This window comes from Mesocricetus auratus, unplaced genomic scaffold, assembly GCF_017639785.1.
Source record: "Mesocricetus auratus isolate SY011 unplaced genomic scaffold, BCM_Maur_2.0 Super-Scaffold_100020, whole genome shotgun sequence".
In the NCBI taxonomy this organism is placed as follows: Eukaryota; Metazoa; Chordata; class Mammalia; order Rodentia; family Cricetidae; genus Mesocricetus; species Mesocricetus auratus.
The window spans coordinates 6,014,652-6,033,483 of NW_024429201.1; the positions used below are offsets into that span (position 1 = coordinate 6,014,652).

Genomic DNA, 18,832 nt, shown 5'->3' on the forward strand with positions numbered 1-18,832 from the left:
GCGGTGGAACCTGTAAGAGATAAGGTCTGGTAGAAGGTGGGTAAGTTATTGGGGGTACCATCTCTGAAAAGGGATACTGTAGTTCTTGAGAGCAGCTGGTTTCCATGAGAGCAGTTGTTATGAAGAGAGTGAGTCTGGCTCTAACGCTTTCTCTGCTTTCACCACGTGATCTCTTCTACACATGCTCCTGCCATCCTGATGCTGTTTATCATCAGTGCCTCACCAGCAGCTGAGCAGACTGGGTGGTCCAAACTTGTAAATTCACTCTCTAAAACTGTTCCCTTACAAAACACCTAGCCCCAAGTCTTTGTACGACAATAGAAAACCAACGAATACAGTTGTTTTTGTTGTTACACGTGATGCTTCAGGGAACAGGCTTACTCATTGCTCTAACAAATTATCACAAATTTGATTACTTAAACAGAAATGCATTACTTTATTGTTCTGGATGTCACAAGTCCGGAATAGATATCATGGAGGTCAAGGTGTCAACAAAATTGTACTCCTCTTTGGAGACTACAAAAGACAGTCTCTTTCTGCATCTGTAGCATCATCATGCTGCCTTCATTTCTTGACACCAAACCTCTTCCATCTTGACAGCCCAAGCTGATTGAGTCTTTCCTATTTTGAATCACTGTGACACAGTCCCTTCTGTCATCCTTGTTCACTTCAGAAGACGCTTTGGGCTACATTGGGCTCATCAGGTATAATCTAGGAGGCTCTTAGTGAGGTAAGCCGGTTGGCAACCCTTATGTTTATGCAGCCTCTGTTGCTTCCTGCCATGAATGTAACAGATTCACAAGTTCTCAGATTTAGGATGTAAGCATCTCTGGGGGTGACATTGCTCAGTTTACCATTATCACACATCTTTGAATGTTTGTATGATGATCTCTGTAAAAATAAATTAACTAGGAATGAGCCCGCAGAATTGTAGAAGATTTGCACAAAATTTACAGTTGCCTTCATGAAGATCTAGAGTTTTACCCACTATATGCAAGTCCTATTCCTGTCACCCTTCAGCCTGAACATGTCAATGCATTGACTCATTGTCAGTTGTACTGTCAAAAGTAATTTAGTACCCCAGAATATGAAAACTAATAAAATATGACGCATCCATTTCCCTAAAAGCTAATGGAGCACAGATGTATCCAGGACCCGAAAGTCAGCTGTCTTTCAAAGGACTGTGCTTTGCTTAAGTTAACATTTATAAAGTCCACATGGTATGAGAACTAACATCCCATGAATAAAGACGTACAGAATCAAGGATAGGGGATATTTTATGATAATATTTTGGCTAGCAATACATACTGGGATTTGAGTCCATTGATTTTTTTAATTTACCAACTTGTACATTCATATTTAACATACACCTTATTCATTATAGGCAGTCTCTGCCATCCAGGAACTTATAAATCATGAAAAGGGCTAAGACACAAGTGCTAGTTCACAGCAAGTGATTAAGAGCTGATGATTATATTTGTATAAGAATCCATCCATTGTAGCTGTGTACTGTCCGGTTACGGTGGGCCACCTTTATTCTGGAAATGTCTATGTGCTTAAGGAAATAATTAGATGATTATGCAATATAAACCATAGTAACCTGAACTTTTGTCCGAGAACAAAACTTTATCAAACCTCAAAGAGTAGTCTCAAAAATAGACTATCTTAAATAAGCTAGTCATGCAGTTTCAGCTGGCAACCTAAGGTAGTGAGACGGGTCAAATCTATCAGCACAGAAAGTTAAGCTAATAGCCGCTGGGGCTGGAGGACGGGAGAATGGGAGTGAGTTGTTGATGGGCAGAGATCTTTGTGGTTTCAGTTTTGCAAGGGGCTGGGTGCTGATTGCACAATAGCATAAATTCACTTACTGTTACTTAGCTGCAGACTTAAAGAGTGAGATAGTAAGAATTGTGTGTTATGTATACACCACCTTTAAAACTGTTTAAAATGCTCTCTTCTAAGCAGTTATGGGAGGAAGTTAATGTAAGCAATAGAGTGCCATCTTTGTTAGACATGTCCATGTCTGTGTATTACTCACCCAAACATTGCCAGTTGCATACTAATTGACCTATTTTGCAGATGAAGAAGGCTCCATAACTGTCCAGTCACAAACTAGAATTTGAGCTCTAATTGGCTTTCCTCCTGTGCTAACACCTAAAGGCACCCACTGATTTACACTGAATGTCTCCTTTAGCCATATTAAAATTGAGCTGGTCCTGTTGGTGCATGCCTGTAACTCAGGTACCTAAGAGGTAAGAGGTGGGAGGGAGGATCAGAAGTTCAAGGTCAACCCTGGCTACTTAGTGATTTTGGGTCCATCCTTCAATAAACGGACCTTGAGTTAGGAACAATGGCAAAAAGATGGTACCCAGAGTGGCAGTGACTCACATGCTCGGAGCTTAAGCACCCATGAGGCTGAGGAAGGAGGATGGAGAACTGTGAGCCTCAAGCCAGTCTGGGCTATAGTCTAAGAACTTGTTTCAAAAAAATTCTACCAAATATCATGAAGAAAAAGCCTCCTCTCCCCACATAGAACGATAAAACACCACACGCTTATTTATTCAGAGCATAAAAAGCTTGGAAATATCCACATCTACAGTTGAAGTTCATGTTACTAAAAAGTTCTTCCTTCTCCTCTCTCTTCCCTCCCCCATTCCTTCTTGCTGGCAGTGTGAAGCAGAGTCTTAATCAGAGTCACACAGCACAGCAACCTGTGTCAAGGTGACTTATAATTTCATTATCTCCACCACGGCGTCTTTCACTCTGAAGGCTGGGGCAGATCTGTGATAGATCGGACAAAGGACGTGCCCCACCTGCTTTGCCTCCTACTCAGCTCTGGATGACATCATCTGAAAAGTCATTTCCTGCTTGATCTTTATCTCTAATGCCACTAAATTAATGGTCTTACTTCCTTTACTCTTGTGTGTAGAATTTGAGAATAGAAATACAATGACTTCCTATTGAGCTTTATGCTGATGACCCTAAAAGGTCATGTGTTTGGCTCTTCTCTAGGGAGAAGAGAAAACAAAACAAAACAAAAAGCAAACGAAAACCAGAAACTGGTAGTTTAATGTAGAAAGTGAGCAAATAACTCAGCTGAAGTCCAGTGTGCACCACTGCCATTAGCTGATGGATGTGCTGTCGGACTACAGATTCACTGAGGACTTGAAACAAGACCTGGACAGACAGTATACAAGTTTTACAACCGGCTGAAAAGGGTGGTGGTCATTGTAAACTCTGCTTACCACCGTGCGACACTCCGAACGAAGCTGGTTCCCCCGTGCAGTAAGGAACAATGAAAACAACGCAAGACTTATATTTGCCACCAGAATCCACAGCTGCCAATTCCAAAGAGACACTGGGCATTGAGTGACAAACTGTCAAACAGATTCCTTCAGGGAAATTAATGTTCCTAAAAGGAGCAAGCTGTAAACTGCAGCTATCACTAAGGGTGAGCTTGCTCAGATGACACCACCCAAGGGTCAAGCTAGCCGACCAAATTCACTGAAGATGGCTATTCTTCATCACCCCTTTGATTATAAATGTTTCCTTTTTTACCCCAGAACTTTTGGGGTACCATCTTATTGTCAAGCCTTCACAGTGCTTTTCAGTGCAACAGAGTGACAGTTATATCTACTGTGCAGATGTATTAATGGTTTAAGAGCAAAAACCCTCAGAGCCTTTGCACTCCTGACTCTAACGTGGGAATTGTCCATCTTTATTAGTCCTCTTAGCAGGAAGCTGATATAAGACTGACAGGGGCAATGAGTTGTTTTATTTTTTATTTTTTGTTGTTTTTGTTTGTTTGTTTGTTTCTTAGACAAGCTTTCTCTCTGTGTAGCCTTGACTGTCCTGGAACTCACTCTGTAGACCAGGCTGGCCTCAAACTCACAGAGATCGCTTGCCTCTGCCTCAGCAGTGAGTTTTAAAATTTAAGCTTTTCATCAGATCATGATTATTTTACTTGGAGGGGTTAAGTAAAGAAACTGTTTGTTCTAGAGGGAGTTTTGTTTTTAATACTTTATTTACTTTTATTTTATTTGCATTGGTATTTTGCCTACATGTATATCTGTGTTAGGGTCTTAGAGTTTGAGACAGTTGTTAGCTGTCATGTGGGTGCTGGAAATTTATCCCAGGGCCTCTGGAAGAGAAGTCAGTGAGTGCTCTTAACTGATGTTCATCCCTCCAGACCATTTTTTGGTATATTATACTTAGTAAGTACAGGAAAGTGAGGTAAAAGCAGTCATTCTGGTGTTAGGCTATTTTGTTTACACACACACACACACACACACACACACACACACACACCACAGCACACCCCTGCTGAGTACATGGCTTCCAATGCCTCTCAGTCCTCAGGCACCCTTTGGGGGGAGGAGGATGTCATTCTCCACGCAGGGTACTAAGAATGAGGTGATTTACAGGAGGTCAGGGTAGGAAGAAGTGAGGTCAAGGCAGCTTTAATGTGTAACCTCAGAGCCTTTGTTCTTAATGGTGGATGTGTTCTTCCATATTTTCCCTGGGTTTCCTTTGAAGTGTGTTATAAACATGGAGGCAGGAAAAAATGTAGTAGACTTACATGCTGGCGAACACGCTGCGGTGACTATAGAAGAGGTGGTGGAAACGGGAGACACCTCATCTCTGTTCCTTGTCCAATGTGTGTCCTCGGAATGGTGACCCTACCTGACCCTTTATCTTTTCAGTCCAAGTAGAGGTAGCTATAACCCTAGAGCCATCCCTCCAGGATCAGTTTCCCATGATCCTGTGTGGATTTGATTTTGTGTGTGTGTTACCCTTTTATAGAACCAAGATGAACTTGAGGGGCTCATCTTTTCTGAAGCAAAATTGATTGATTAGCAGATTCTGTGTGTGTGATTATGTACATGATATATTTGCATATATGATTGGTTTCTAGTTTCATGTTTTCTCATCAATATTCCACAAATTTAAAAACGAAGTATCTACTGAATACATGTTTACTCATATATGACATTTATCACTTTCTATTTTCTTATTATTGAAAGCATACATTTTTCCACATTTTTACTTGTATAGATGACTAATTTTTGGTACAGAATATTAGCTTTTTTTACTGTTGTAGCAAATTACTACATGTTCCATGGATTAAAATACCATAAACACATTGCTTTCTAGTTTTAGAGACCAGAAGTCAGGAATAGGTCGCACTGGACTAAAATGAAGTCATTGGTCAGGCTACCCTCATACTACAGGATCGTGGGAAAATGAGTCTCCTTCATTTCCCAGCTTGGCTTATTGCCACCTTCCATCTCCAAAGCCAGCGAAAGCAGGTGAGCTACATCTTGAAAGGTATCCCTCTGGTCTTGGCCTCTTCCTCTGCCTTCTTCCTTGGTGATTCGGTTTGATCTACTTGGATAATCTAGGATGAACAACCAACTCCAAACTCACTCACTTGGCAACCTCAGCTCCATGCAACCTGTCTCTCATCATGTAACATTGCCTGGTCACAGGAGTCGGTATTTGCTGGACCACGTGGGGGAAACATCATTGTCCTACATGCAGTAATTCTTCCAGAAGTCTGTCTTGCTGTAATGTGAGGCTCTTTGACCCACCTGGTCCCACAGCCCTTGAACCCCAAATAAACACACAGACGCTATATTAATTATGAAGCTGTTGGCAGGTGACTGGGGCTTCTTTATTGGCTAGCTCTGTCTTAATTATTAACCCATTTCTATTAATCTAAGTATTTCCATGTGGTCTTATCTTACTGGGGAAGGGTCCAGCATGTCCTACCTTCCCAGTCTCACATGGCATCTGCTGTCTGCCTACACTTCCCAAAATTCTCCTCGTCTCCTTGCCCTGCCTATACTTCCTGCCTCATTGGCCACAGTGTTTTATTCATCAACAAGTAAGAGAAACATAAATAAAGAAAACATCCTCATCATCCTGCAGAAGGGATCAGGAGCAGAAAAAGTTTAAAGGCTGCCATGTCAAACATATGGCACTTGGGAGTTAGTTCTGATCTCCATCATGCAATCGCTTTGTACTGAATAATACTGTTTCTCATTATTCTCCGGGCCTACAAGATTATTAGTGCAATGCCTTCAGGTGATAGGAAATTCAGAGCATGAAACACCGCAGAAAGAAAGTCTCTTCCTGACTGGTGTCCTCCAAGTTCCTCTACAGTGGCTCTAGGCTGTCTGTAGAGATTCTCTGTGTACACAGAGGCACACTTGTGCCTCCATACCCCCTTTAGCACAAGTTCTTTAGGCCTTTGCAGTTAATGTAAGAAATACCATCTTGGATCTAGAAGTTCTACGTAAGACTGCCACAATGAATTACCTTTTATCTTGCTTTAGGCATTTTGACCGTATAGAGACTTTCTCATCTTTTACTAAGAAGCCTGGATGCACAGACACTCTGGTTCCTGTAGCTGCAGGGTCAGTGTGCAGGGGCATATTGAAATAATTCCTTTCCAGAAGGGGCACCCGTGTCTTCATCCTCAGAGTTCCACATTGTGTTTATGTGCTGAAAAATAAAGAGCGTGCTATGTGGTAAGACTAACCATTCCTGACCGAGAAATAAATGATAATGTAACTTGGGTTTATGCAAAATACGGCAGATAAGCAGATTTCAATTCTTTGAATTCATACTTTTACAAAAAATGATATGATCACCTTATCTATAATCATGTTCTGAACTGTAGTGTTCTGCAATTGTTGTGATGGAAAAAAACTGTGATGAAATAAATTCAACCCAGTTTTTCTACATTCCAACTATAAACAGGGTCTTCCCACACCATGTAAACAATCAAGGTAACTTCCTACATGCATGCCTAGAGACCTGTCTCCCAAGTGAGTCTAGGTGCTATCAAAGTGACAATTAACTGTCACATGATCTAGCATCTGTAGATGACAGAGTCATGTCTCAGTATCAAAAGATGGGACACAGAACTGGGAAGAGAGCTCAGTGGTGTGTTTTCTGCAAATGCATGAAGACCTGAGCTTGTCTCCTCAGGACCATGTCAAAAAGGTGAGCATAGAGTGGTGCACACCTGCACCCCAGTGTTGACGTGAAGACTCACTGGCCACCCCGCCTAGCTGAAATGAAAGGAAGATATTTGGACATCAACCATTAACCTCCACACATACCCACACAGGCTAGCATAACTGCGTATATGCATCCACACATGTATATAACACACACACACACACACACACACACACACACACACGCATGCATGCACACACTACACACAGAGTTTTGACAGCTGTGGAAGTGAAGTTATATACTGTTTATAGGAATAGAAATTTTTATAAGTTATCAATTTATTTTATTTCAAACTTCAACACATAATTTAAATTTACAAACCCCTTGAATACTCACATTGATATTTCTCTAGGCTATTTTGTTAAAAACAAGAGTTGTTAGGACAAAGATAGTCATAAATGATGTGTATTTCAATGTTTGTTTTCTTTCTTTCTTTCTTTCTTTCTTTCTTTCTTTCTTTCTTTTTGTTTGCTTGTTTTTGTTTTTCAAGACAGGGTTTTTCTGTGTAGCCCTGGCTGCCCTGGAACTCACTCTGTAGACCAGGCTAGCCTTGAACTCACAGAGACCCACCTGCCTCTGCTGGGAGTAAAGGTGGGCGCCACCACCACATAGATCAATGTTATTTATAATTTCACAGCATTTGTTGGTAAAAAACGGGCTATATGTAAAAATTGGAATACTAGAAAAGAATTTTTAAGAAGAAAAAGTATATATTTTCACATCTGTAGATGTCTATGCTAATGCTCTATAACATGTTTCTAAGACACATCATCTTGTATATCTAAAACTTTATAAATCTCTTTAAAAGGGGCCTCGGTGGTTATGTTTGAAACTGTAGAGCCTCAAATTTGTCAGCAGTGGACTGGGGAAGTTGTGGTCAAGTAGGGCAAAGAGCAGCTTTATACTTTTAACTTCATACAACCCATGACTGTTTGAGATTTTACTCATCAGAGAAGCCACCCAATTACCATTAAAATTAAACAGCAAACGTGAGTGGTTTAGGGTACATTGGGAGGTTTAAAGGTTAGGCATAAATTGAGATATTTCCTCGCACCTGCCACTGAGGACCACACACATGGCTAGACCTAGGAGGAGAGATACTTGGAAATGACCCCCACAACCGCCTAACCCAGCTAGTGACTCATTATTGTGAAGGAGGAAGGAAAGACATGCTGTGGAGGAAGGAAAGACGTGTTGGCCGACAGCTGCCTTTTCCTCCTAACCTGGTCTTGCTACAGAGCAGAAATGGTCCACATCTGTTGCCGCTTCTGGAAAGGGCTTTCCTGTGGTCTTCATCCCAGAGACCACTGAAGTTCATTGGTGACACTCCCCACAGCCCTTGCTGGAACCCACCACAGTCTGCTTCTCTCATCCTCCCCTTTTCTAGGAATTGAGATGCCATGGGTCAACCTCACACTTCTGTATTAGATTTATCAAATTTGTGCTGTTACAACCAATCTTTGCTAGCTTGGGAGTAAAGATAACTTTACTTATGGGGTTAATCATGGTCATTTGGAATAGTCAGTGTGTGTGTGTGTGTGTGTGTGTGTGTGTGTGTGTGTGAGTGTGTGTGTGTCTGTGTGTGTAGAAAGGTGTGCTCAGAACCTCAGGTACTGGAGGTGAGAGTCAACATGAAATATGTCGAGTCATGGTTTTTGGTAGCCCAGGAAAGGCTGGTGAGATGTTTTGCAACACGAAGGAAATTATTAGACTGAGCACACGGGAAGTTGAAGTAGAGGGACCGGAACCAGGCATTGTGTATGCTTTAAAGGTGTTTGAGAGTTGATGGTTCATTTTGTGGTAGGAAGAATACAGGCATTAGCTGGAAGGAATTATGATTTCACTCCTTGTCTTACAGCCTTTAAAAATGAAACCCAGGTAAGTAGTAAACTTCAAGCAAGCATCAGGTTTGCTCAGCAGACATGGCTGAGTGATGTGTTAAAGAACTGGAGTGACAGTGTCCCGGAAGACACTCAGAAAGATCTCACCTGCATTCAGTGTGGCTCAGAGCACTGGCACCCACTTCCTGCCTGGTCTCTGGGTCTCCTGCCCACTGTGCCCACTGTGCCTGGTTCCGGCTTTGAATGCTCTGTGGAAGTGGGCAGCTACTGCTTCTGGGGAAGCATTGGACCCATGGCTAGGAACTTTTACTTTGTTTAACAAGGGACTTCCTCACTTATGTGCTACTGGCTTTCAAAGATTCCATAGAAACCATTCCTATAATGCTGAACTCAGCCTTGGCCCCATTCAAACACATTTTTTTTTCTGTGCAAGTCACAAGGTTTGGCCTTTTCAGTTTTGCCCTTTTCACATGTCCCTGGTCTCCTTCTGTTTCCAAAGTGTGTCCATCACGAGGGCCAAGGCCTCCTTTGCCACAGTAAGGTTTATGCTCAAGGTCTTGGCAGGACCGCAACTGGAGAAAAAAGATGTGCTCTAGTGACACACTTAATGTCAACGTCTTTGCTAGCCACTGGAGATGACATCAGCAGCTCACACAACCAACTCTGTGGTGCAGAAGACTGCCATTAACCAAGTGGGGGTGCAGGCTAGTGCCTTGGCTTGTCCAGGGGAAGATGTCCTTCAGTGGTCACCTCTACCTCCTCCATTGTCCTTCTACCTCCTCCCCTCCCTATGCTGCCACGTAGACACTGCCCACTTCCCGGTCCAAAGGGGTGGCGGCCTGAGCTCTTGATCCCAGACAACCTCCTTTTCAAGCAAATCTCACCCATTATTCCAAGACCCTCAGTGCTTGCAGCTGGAATCACAAGCACCATATTTGAGTGTGACCACCTTCTTCAAGCAGCTTCCATTTCTTCCTGTTTACTTTAGTGATATAAACTCACTGTAAAGAGTTCGGGAAACAAAGGAAGATGTAAAGAACATTAATCACTGCCCTCTGCTAATCGCCCCCATCTGCTAGACTGTTCCCATGCAAGCCACACCGGCATCCTTTTAAAAATGCAACTGTACTGTTCATGATGCCTGTCAAACTTCAATCCATTATTTACCTCCCTACAAAATCCATCTTCAACTGAGAACTGGGAAACAGCAGGTGCTTCTTATATCAGGTGAATCCTGTGTGTGAGAGATGAAGGAAAGCGTGTATGGTGTGGAACAGCTCCACGAGGTCTGGGACTTCATCTCGGAAAACAAATGGCTAGAGACAACTGTGGTGTTCAAGATCTGGAAACAACTGGAGGTCGGTGCTGAGATTCCTGGGTTCATTTTCAGTTTGTAACTATGGAGCCTTCACGTGGGCTATTCATGTGGCTTCCTCATAAGGTAGCTGCCTAAGAGAGCTATGCTTGTATGGTGACTCCAGGCTCTAGAAATGGGTGTCCCAGTGAACGCAGTCAATGTGACACCTTGCATGACCTAACCTTGAAAGTCAAGAGGCATTGTTCTGCCATTATCTTGATTAAAGTAGTAACCAATCATTATTGTTTGGACATGAATATTAGTCTCCAGCTGGTGCTGGTCTTTTGGGAGTCTCTGGGAACTTTGGGAAGTATGAACTGGCTGGAAGAAGCAAGGTCACTGGTGGGGAGTCCTTGGGGGACTCTTATCCCTAGCCACTTTCTGCTCATATTCTGCGTCCTGACTGTGATGACATGAACAGCCAACCTCCAACCCACACCCCCACTGCCACGATGTGTCCAACTACAGGAAGCCAAGTGACCACAGGCTGACCCTGTCTGAACCAATCATAGATCTGAGAGACACAGCCCTTAGCATGAGATTTTACTACGTCTGCAGTGGCTTGGGAGGCTCACAATTTCTCAGAGACCCACATTGTTTCCTCCACAAGGCTGAGCACAGTTGCAGAGTTTGTCTTCAGTAAATATTGACCAGCCTGTTGCCAGACCCAAGAAATTCTCAGACAACACAAAGGCCAGTCCCTAAAAGTGTTATAGGAAAGGATTCTGCTCCTTCAAGGTAACAAGCTATAGAAATGATCCCTGAAAGTATAATCTTCTGAACCTTCAAGGTGTGAAGGATATAAAAGAATGTTCATCCTTCCTCACAAAGCTCTTTCTTAAGGGACTTCTGGGGGACATAAAACCTGAGCCTGAAAGAGCATTCCTTACAGTGTTCAACCATTTTAATTACACGGGGTCATAGTACAAAAAGGTTAAAAATCTATGGTTTACACATGTAATCTTTCCAGCTCCCCAGCCACAAAAAGAGTTTTAAATATCCAAGCCTTTTTTCCCCAAAGTGTTAAGAAATGACTCAGAAATGTCAGAAACACACCCCTGTGTATAGGTCTTGGACCTCTCCCGATTCCTTTATTGTTTTTGAGGTGGATGAGGTCTCCTGGGTTTTAATTCTTCAGGGCAAGTATTTCTTTTCTTGGCCCTATTTGTGCCTCTTCTATAAAGAAGGGAGGGAAAGAGGCAGCCCTGGAGAACCATGGAGCCCCTCCCAGTCCCTTGGGTGGGGAGTCAGAGCAGCCTGCAAGCTGTTCGGCTGCCTCTGTGACAGTGTCAGTAGGAAAAATACAGCGAGCTTGAATCTGGGATATGTGGGCCTAGCTTTGGCCATTTACAAGGGATTTTTACCTGTTCCAAAATAACTGTCTAGACGATTGTTGAGAATGTGGTTAGAGGCCATTCTCAGTTCTGCTTTCAGTATGAATAAGGGCTAATGAAAGCAAACTGTTGGACTGGGTGGAGATGTTCTTATTTTGTGAGTGTTGGGAAATGGGTTTTGCTCTGATGGACAGCTGCCTTGGCCACTCTCTGAGCTGGCTCTGAGCTTGGAAGGAAGGATTGTTCCTCTGCTTCTGCTGTTTCCCAGGGGTGGGAGGGCCCTCCCTGGAGACTGTATTGCTGCACCACACCACGGCTTTGCTCCCCCACAAATGACAAGCAATTGTTTTGTGTGTCCGCTGGAGGATTGACCAAGCTGGTGAACAGGAAAGGTGATGCTATAGCCTTTTCCCAAGATCTAGTCCTTTCCTTTTGTTAACAGGACTCTGGGATTTTTTTTTAAGTGGAGATGGTTTGGGGTGTGGGACTATTTGCTCAGCCCTAGGTGATTGACTGATTTGTGATCATCTCCTTGTCACTAGAAGTGACCACGTACCAGCTATGGTCAGTGAGAATTAATTATTGGTATCCTAGGTGTTAGTACTTAGGCATTTACACTGGCCTGCCTTTGGAGTTCTAGCAGGATACATCCTCAGCTGCTGCCACTAAGAGCACCACCTGTGCACATTCACTATGTTCCCTTTTTAAAGGGCCCTGCCCACCTCCCATTCCTCCCTCCCTCCCTCCCTGTCTCTTTCTCTTTGTCTATTTGTCTGTCTGTCTGTCTGTCCCCCTCTGTCTGTCTCCCGACCCCGCCGCCGCCTCTCTTTCCTCTCTCATCTCTCTCCTGCTGCTCCTGTCCCCAGAAGCTGGTCTTTTCTCCCTTTCCCCATTTACAACCCTTTTCTTTAAAAAAAAACAAAAACAAAAACAAACAAACAAACAAACAAAAAAACCTCTGCTTGAACCCTGTTGCATGGTGTCTGTCTCACTTGAACTGCTTTTTAAAAATTACAACATTAGGGCCTTGGAGAAGACGTGCACTTTGCCTAATAAAAAAGTGATAGGAGGCTTTTCCTGGAACACAGACTTGAGATCCGGAGCAATAGCAACTAGTTTGTGATAGATAGGAATATGAAGAAAGGGCTAAAGGCATCTCACAACCACAGGCTCTGATGTCAAGGAGCCCTCAATCAACAGTAGTTAACTCCCTAACTTCTCATTTGTTGCTGCTACTGTTGACCTTTGACCACCAAAAGAGAGCTACAACCCCAAGTAGTAAATGCATACTTCTCAAATTCTGTACTGAAGTCCTCCATCACTGGAAGTGTAGGTAGCAGTAGCCCTGGCTCAAACTGACCTGTCTTCTTGTTTTGTTTTGTTTTTTCTATTCTCTCTCTCTCTCTCTCTCTCTCTCTCTCTCTCTCTCTCTCTCTCTCTCTCTGTGTGTGTGTGTGTGTTTGTGTGTATGTGTGTGTGAACACTGTGTGTGGGAAACCCAGGGTTGATGTTAGCAATAATCCGTGGTATTCATTGACAAGGTCTCTCAACCAAAACTGGGGCTTGCAGATATAGCTAGTCTTGCTGGCCAGCTTGCTCTGGGGTACCCTGTCTCAGCCTTCTGAGGCTGGGGTTACACATGCAGGCTTCCTACCTGGCAGTCACATGGGTTCTGGGGATCTGAACTCTTGCCAGGAAAACAGTTTAGCTACTAAGCCATCTCTCCCTGGACCCTAAAACTGAACTTTCACCCCGAAGAGATGACCTACACTTTATCTGACACAGTCTCACATATGTACATGTGTATTACATTCTATTTCATAATATATCAGTGTTTATATTAACATATAAATGGTTTAAATGCTGCTAAGAAAACATCCCCCACCACCTTATATAATTCTGATACTTTGGAAAGAAGCAGTTTATTTGGGGCCTGAATATTCCTGTGTTCTGTACATCTGTCCATACCGCCAAGAGCACAAGTGGCATGGTTTGAGAAGGATCAATTGGAAAAGTAGCAAAGATGAGGATTTAAAAAGATAGAGCTAGGATCATGATGCCCTTGGGGCATCAAGATAAGAAACTGGAGGTAAGTCAGGCTTGATGGCACACACCTTTAATCACAGCACTCAGGAGGCAGAGGCAAGCAGCTGTCTAAACTAGAGGCCAGCCTGGTCTACAGGGCTGGTCCCAGGATGGCCAGGGCTACAGAGGGAAGCCCTGTCATAAAAAACAATAACAAAAAAACAAGCAATGAGAGAGAGAGAGAGAGAGAGAGAGAGAGAGAGAGAGAGAGAGAGAGAGAGAGAGAGAGAGAGAGAGAGAGAGAAGAAAGAACAGAAATTGGTGCTAACCACCTTCAGAAGCGAGACACCAGAGAAGATAGCACTTCAGGAAACCTGCAAGGCCAACTTTCTGTGCAGGTGACTGGTGGTGGTGGAGCTCAGCAAGTTCGTACACTTTCTGCAACTTCTAACACATCCTGGAACGACACCAGATACATTTAGGCCACGTTTTGTCAAAGTAGTTAAGTGGCAAGATGAATATAGAAATAAGGAACCAACTCATTTTTCTTTTCTTCACTCCCTCCTTCACCCATCTTTGAATCTGGTCTCTGGCTCATTTGCAGCCGGTCAACTTAAGGTAAGATAAGAGTCTAGAAAGTGGGAGTGGAGAATAAGGGACTTGCGGGAGGCTTTTCTGAGTCACATGAGCTACAGCGCTGTGGGTGCTGGCGAGTGGAAAAAGAAGTCAATCCCCAAAGGGAGAGCATCCTCCTGAGTTCCCAAGAGAACGATGCTCCCAGAAAGGTCCTGGGAGGCTGTGGTGGCGAAGTGTATCTTTTCCCTCTCAAGAACCTTGTCTTCTTGAAAAAGCAACATTAGTTGCTTAAAGAACCAAAGGAAAGAAGTCTATTTCCCTTGGGAATAAGATAGGTGCTTGCATTTCACAAACAAGCCCCAGTAAACACATACAGCCTGGTTTAGGTTACAGTGGCTGAAGCATAGTAAGAGTTTTTGAGGAAATAAAGGGAGAAAGGGGAGAGAATTCTGAGTCAGGCCCTGGACCGATGGGGCTTGTAAAACTGGCCAATAAAATCCAGTTACAGAGCAGCTTTGTGAAGGCCTGCCGTAGCAAGCAGGGCCTCTGTCACTTCCCTCCCATCCTCCAGCTTACACTGTGGCTTATGTACTCTCTTGTGGCCTTGTGGCATTTAGCAGAGTGCCTTGAAAAGTGTGCTGTGGTGGCACTTTATTTTTTTAGTATGAAATTTATGGACTGTATTAGCTTTTCTGAAGGAAATGTTTCTCCTTCTCTAGGGTTTTTGGGTTTTTTTTGGGGGGGGGTTAGGTACTTTCTTTTCACAATTTGATCCTTACTTGCATTATTCTGAGTTCCATAGCCCCAAACAGTTCTGATCTTAAATTAGTTTATTAATTTGATTGCTAGTTATGTTCTATTTAGCTAAAAATTGGGAGTGTGTGTTTGTGTGTGTGTGTGTGTGTGTGTGTGTGTGTGTGTGCTGAGAATACTCATGTATGTCCTTCACTTTCAAATCATAGTAAGACTTCAACTAGTTTCTGTATCACTTCCAGAGGAACATAAAGAGATTTATGCAGAAATTCCAAGTGAATAACTGAACAAGATGGCCTTTTTTTTTATTGCTTTCCCCAAAGACATTCATTGAAAGCATCTAAGTAACACTCTATCAAAGACAAATCCAGGAAGAGTTAGGAGCAGGTCTGATATCATGGCTCAGTTCATCAGAGTCATTCCTTCCCTGGACAGAAACTTGGGCTGTTTCCTGGGGAAAAAGAATCAATTTGCATGTCCTAGTAATAGATAGTTTAGATATTTCAACCTCTGTTTTGGGGAAACTTTTGAAGGAACAGTGACAGTGATTATTTTAGTTTGGTTTCCAGTGCTGTGATAAAAACTATGACTAAAAGAATCCTGGATAGGAAGGGGTTTTATTTTAACTTACACTTGCAGGTCAACAGTCCATCATTGACGAAAGTCAGAGTAGGAACTTAGGCAGGAACCTGGATGCAGGAACTGAAACAAAAGCCACGGAAGAGCTGGCTGGTGGTGGCGCACGCCTTTGATCCCAGTACTTGGGAGGCAGAGGCAGGTGGGACTCTGTGAGTTCGAGGCCGGCCTGGTCTACAGAGCGAGTTCCAGGACAGCCAAGGCTACACAGAGAAACCCTGTCTTGAAAAACCAAACCAAACTAAAACAAAACAACAAAACAAAAAGCCACGGGAGAATGCTGCTTACTTGCTTGCAAGTGTAGAAACCTCCTGCTGAGCAAAACTGCTACACTAGGCGAATATCCCCAGCTGGAAGACCCTGTCCTGCGGGAGGGGAGCTGATACACTGGGGAAGCCTTTCCCTGAGACTGGCCTGTAAGCAGCTAAGTGCTAAGTTTACTGCAACCTGTGGTGGTCCTTGACTCCCGAGCTCCAGGAAACTTTCCACCTGAGCTGTGTAACACTCAGTATCCTGTGGCTCCCAAGTTCCAGGAAACTTTCCACCTGAGCTGTGTAACACTCAGTATCCTGTGGCTCCCAAGTTCCAGGATACCTTTCCACCTGAGCTGTGTAACACTCAGTATTCTGTGACTCCTGAGTGCCAAAATACCTGACCCACTCCTATTCCATCCCCATCTAGCCCAAAATGCTTACACACTGGAAAGAGTAATATAGGTGGGTCTGCTGGAGAAGACCAGACTGGATGGAAATGCTGAGGATGAACTGACATTAAAAAGACTGAGAGGGGTAAGTCTGACCCCCACACACAAACAGACGGTGAGGGCAACAGTCTTGTGGGAAACCAGATGAAAGAGTCCATCCGGTCAACCTGTGGTACACTGTTGAGTTATACATTAGTCCCCTGGGTTCACTCGGTGTCACGTGGTAACATGAACAAATACTTTATAAATACTGTTATTTGCCAAGTTATATTTAGAAGATGAATTTGGTTTCACTGTGTGGGAAAGATCAGAAAAAAGGAAGAAACTAGCTGTGGTGGCAGACCAAGTTAGGACGTAATTGTCTAGAAAGGGAATGAGTATTTTAGGAATTTAGTTGGGGTTGTTATTGCTCTGAGGCTGAATATTCCAAAGCAACATACTGCTGAAAGGGGGTGTTTGAAAAATCTGGAAAAAAAATGAAAAGTATGACCAAGTTTGGGTTTCAGTTGGGAGTGGTTGGGGGCCTGTGCCTGACTTCTTCCTGTCACTCTTCCTGTATTCTCTGACAGGTCTCCCTTTTCCTCCTTTGTTTTGGGCACTGGACCTTGGAATTTAGCACCAACCAACAGCCAGCAGAGCAAAGGCTAGCAAGTTCACCCCTTACAGTTTCCTGGATCTCCTGTGCAGGCGGAGCCTTCGTATAATGATGCCCCTTATCAAAGGCCTCACAGGGGGAGGGAGCTGTCTTATTGATCCTGATGTCTGCCCAGCTAATAGTTGCACTTTTGCAAAACATTTCCTTGCCAGAGTGTGTTCCCATCTAGAGGTGCTACACTCGCTGTGTTGGGGTACATCTGTACTCCTCTCCAGCTGCTACTGAGCTCCCCAGTGGTTACCTCCAGCCATTGGCAGAGTGTCATTTTGGGACCTGAGTGGCAACATATTCAGGTTGGATACTGAAGCAGGTCTCTGTATCCTGGTTCAGCTGTTCCATCAGAGAATGCCTAGAAGTGGGAGGTGGAGAACTTTGTAATACACAGGAAAACTCAGAGAAAAAGTGACAGATTCTAGTTTGCTCTTGTTAGAGCCATGGCTCTTGATCCTTTTTCCTTTCTTATATTTCTGAACTACCTCTCAGATGGTGACAGATGACTGTATCCTAGACCAACTGTGACCCCTGATAAAGCACTCACTGGAAATCTTGGAAAATCCCTTGAGCATTGACTGGGATACTTTCAGTGACAATATGTTTTAAAATTTTTCTGTTTATATACTTTTTGTCTAAATACAGAATCTGTTTGGAATGTGGAAAAAGGAAAAGAAAAAAATCAAAGCTCAATACACAACTCATTATCACTGGCTTTGAAAGACATCTACAGTAATTCATTTCAGGAGGGGTTTGTGAGTATGTAGTCTCCTTATATCCCACTCATTCTTGAGAGTTTAAACAGGGTCAAATCTGTTCTTTATAAAGCTTTTGCTGTGTGGGCACAAGCCACACTCTCCTCCTTCCTAACTTCTATGAGAGTTATAGAAAGTGCTGTGGTTTCAATGCGAACTGTGTCTTACCAGCATGGGTACATGGGTATCTCAGCACTTGTCCCTAGCTGGTGGCTATTTGGGGAGGTCTAGATCTTGATAGAGGAAGTACATCCTTGGGGGATGGGCTTTGAGATTATGTAGCTCTCCCCACTTCTAGTCTGCCCTCTCTGCTTTGTGCTTGTGGTAAAGTATGCAAGTTCTCAGTTCTCTGCTCTGCCTGCCTGCCTGCTGCTATGAACCCTCTGGAAATGTAAGCCCACATAAACTTTTTTTTGCTGTAAGTTGTTGCTGGGGTTTTTCTTTCTGCCAGGTCCCACCGCCCTTCAGCCCCAAATAAACATGTGGACGCTATATTAATTATAAAACTGTTGATGGGTGGCTAGTGCTTTTTATTGGCTACCTCTGACTTAATTATTAACCCATTTCAACATAGTCTTGGCTTACTAGAGAATGCCCAGCATGTCCTATCTTCACAGTCTGTATGTGGTGTCTCTCTATGGCACCTCTCTCTGCCTACCTTTTCCAGAATTCTCCTCATTTCCTAGTCCTGCCTATTTTCCTGCCTCCATTGGCCAAACAGTGTTTTATTCATCAACCAATAAGAGAAGCATATATACAGAAGGACATCCCCTATCAATAAGTTGCCTTGGTCATGGTGTTCTATTACAGCTACAGATAAGTCACACAGTCCTATGCCATTGGTCCCTTATTTTGTGCTGCCTCGCATTGTTCATCATTATGCCTTTGTCACAAGATGGTGACATATCATAGAAACTGGGTTTCCTCATTGTCTTCTTGTTACCACCACAGAGGTTGAGCATACAGATGAGAACTTGATCAACACCAAGTGACATTATTGTGTACCTACTTAGGGACTCATTTCAGGAGCCAGATCTACCGCTGGCCTTCCTTTTACTGCTGGAAGATCTCAGGGTTGGCACAACCCAGTGCTTACCATATGAAAAAGCTGTGCTGTGATGAAACTCATTACCTGTTAAGGGCCCCAAAAGAGCTGGATGGTGGTGGTGCGCACCTT

At 43.5% G+C, this 18,832-nt stretch overlaps 2 long non-coding RNA genes and 1 pseudogene across 2 annotated transcripts; all 3 read right to left on the reverse strand.

Annotated features, from left to right (window-relative positions):
• Nucleotides 1-412: 412 nt before the first annotated feature.
• On the reverse strand, nt 413-6,503 carry LOC121133148. The gene is made up of 2 exons (XR_005869910.1): nt 6,322-6,503; nt 413-891 (listed from the first exon to the last, which is right to left on the reverse strand). It is a non-coding gene; the product is annotated as an uncharacterized LOC121133148 (long non-coding RNA).
• Nucleotides 6,504-10,803: 4,300 nt separating this feature from the next.
• On the reverse strand, nt 10,804-11,004 carry LOC121133218 (annotated as a pseudogene).
• Nucleotides 11,005-15,215: 4,211 nt separating this feature from the next.
• Nucleotides 15,216-17,259, reverse strand: LOC121133149. The gene is made up of 3 exons (XR_005869911.1): nt 17,151-17,259; nt 15,547-15,617; nt 15,216-15,366 (listed from the first exon to the last, which is right to left on the reverse strand). It is a non-coding gene; the product is annotated as an uncharacterized LOC121133149 (long non-coding RNA).
• Between the last annotated feature and the right edge of the window lie 1,573 nt (nt 17,260-18,832).